This window comes from Brachyhypopomus gauderio, chromosome 1 (genome assembly GCF_052324685.1).
Source record: "Brachyhypopomus gauderio isolate BG-103 chromosome 1, BGAUD_0.2, whole genome shotgun sequence".
In the NCBI taxonomy this organism is placed as follows: domain Eukaryota; kingdom Metazoa; phylum Chordata; class Actinopteri; order Gymnotiformes; family Hypopomidae; genus Brachyhypopomus; species Brachyhypopomus gauderio.
This window is the reverse complement of record NC_135211.1, coordinates 37,126,726-37,129,225: the sequence shown is the minus strand read 5'-3', so window position 1 is coordinate 37,129,225 and position 2,500 is coordinate 37,126,726.

Genomic DNA, 2,500 nt, shown 5'->3' with positions numbered 1-2,500 from the left:
TTCATTTTAATACTATTTACATGTGTGTATTCAGTACGCATTTTGGTTTTAGAAGGATTTTCTTTAAAACAGTGTGACAGTGTTACAAAATTTTATATTGCAGTAATTATTGATATTGATCAATATAGAAAAATGTGTCATGATAAAATGTGTGGCCATATCTCCCAGCACTAGGTCAAAATCATTTCATGTTGTCTACCCAGCTGGAAATTGCAGTATCTGTTATTTTAAACCATTGGTCCACTGAATGCGTCCGTGTTGATCTAATGTTGGCTCAATGAACTTACAGCAGCTAACGTCAGTACATAATTATAACTCATTAAATTCTACAATACATTACCAGGTTATGAGTGCCTGTACACTCATTAAACTCACCCTGGTGTGGTTATATTCACTAGATAGTCTACACACACCCCAGAGGAGCAGTGAGGAGTCACCTGCTCCCTTGGACCAGTGAGACGAAAGAGAGATCAAAGTCCCATCTCTCCCCGGAGTCTGATCTCTCCCCGGAGTCCGATCTCTCCCCGGAGTCTGATCTCTCCCCAGAGTCTGATCTGTTGACGTGAAGGTTCGTGACCCTGTCCTCAGTCTGCTGGGCCATGATGCTGAAACTCCTCCTCCTGCTGGTGTCTCCAGAGTGGCTAATTAAGGCAGGTTGTCCCTCCCCATGTCCCATCTGCCAGGACATTATACTGCGTTGTCTCCTTCTCTCCCTCCCTCCCTCTCTCTCTCTCTCTCTCTCTCTCTCTCTATCTCTCTCTCACACACACACACACACACACTCAGACTCTGCTATGCCTGTCAGTCATGCAGCTCTACTCTGCCCATCTCTCTCTCTCTCTGCCTGTCAGTCTAAAACACACACACACACACACACACACACACACACACACACACACACACACACACACACACACACACATGTGCTTTGTGGTTTCATTAAGGCAGGACAGTGAGTCTGGCATTCCTCCTGCTTCCAGTGCAGAGAGCGAGAGAGAGAGAGAGAGAGAGAGAGAGAGAGAGAGAGAAGGACCACAAAAGAAAGTGTACATCCACATGTGTGTGTGTGTGTGTGTGTGTGTGTGTGTGTGTGTGTGTGTGTGTGTGTGCACTGATCCACAGGTTCTCATATGTTGCCGGCTGGTTTCCCAGAGATCTCCACTGATCAGAAGGACTTTGCTATCTTATGCACTTGCTCTCTCTTTATTTTCTTTTCTTTCTTTTGCTCTCTCACTCTTTTTCTCTCATTCTTTCTCTCTCTCAGCTGCTCCTGCTCCCACTGATGCCAGTTATGAATACGAATATGAATTTTTATGGTTCTAACCTCAGCCGACCTTTCTCAGCACATTATTATGAACTAAATTGCAGGGGAGGTGTGTGCTGTTGGAGAAGAAGAAAGAAGGAGGGAATGAGAGGAGGGGAGGAGAGGGGAAGAGAGGAGAGAGGAGAGGAGAGGGGAGGAGAGAGGGGAGTGCAGGCGTGCATGTGAAGAGGTGAAGTGACCTCTTGTCCTCCTGGGTCTCTCAGGGTCCCGTTACGTGTGTGTGAATGTAAGTGTGAGTGTGTGTGTGTGCGTGCATACATGAGAGTGTGTGTGTCAGTGTGTGTGCGTGTGTATCTGTGTGCATGTGTGTGGTGTCCTGCTGTGTGCTGTTGTAATGATGGCCATCGCATTCCCTTTCAACCTGCTCTTCCTGGACTGCTCTGTGTGTGTGTGTGTCTGTGTGTGTGCGTGTTAACTGATGTGTGTGTGTGTTAACTGATGTGTGTGTGTGTGTGTGTTAACTGATGTGTGTGTGCTAGCTGATGTGTGTGCGTGTGTGTGTTAACTGATGTGTGTGTGTGCTAGCTGATGTGAGTGTGTTAGCTGATGTGTGTGTTAGCTGATGTGAGTGTGTGTGAATGTGTTAGCTGATATGTGTGTATATGTGTGTGTGTGTGTGTGTGTGTGTGAGTGTGTTAGCTGATGTGAGTGTGTTAGCTGATGTGTGTATGCTAGCTGATGTGTGTTAACTGATGTGTGTGTGCTAGCTTATGTGTGTGTGTTAGCTGATGTATGTGTGTGTGTTAGCTGATGTGTGTGTTAGCTTATGTGTGTGTGGTAGCTGATGTGTGTGTGCTAACTGATGTGAGTGTGTTAGCTGATGTGTGTGTGTTAGCTGATGTAAGTGTATGTGTGTGTGTGTGTGTGTGTGTGTGTGTGTGTGTGTGTGTGTGTGTGTGTGTGTGTGTGTGTGTGTGTGTGTGTGTGTGTGTTAGCTGATGTGGGTGTGCTAGCTGATGTGAGTGTGTTAGCTGATGTGTGTGTGTTAGCTGATGTGTGTGTATATGTGTGTGTGTGTGTTAGCTGATGTGTGTGTGCTAGCTGATGTGTGTGCTAGCTGATGTGTGTGTTAGCTTATGTGTGTGTGCTAGCTGATGTGAGTGTGTTAGCTGTTGTTTGTGTGTGTTAGCTGATGTTTGTGTGTGTTAGCTGTTGTGTGTGTGTGTTAGCTGATGT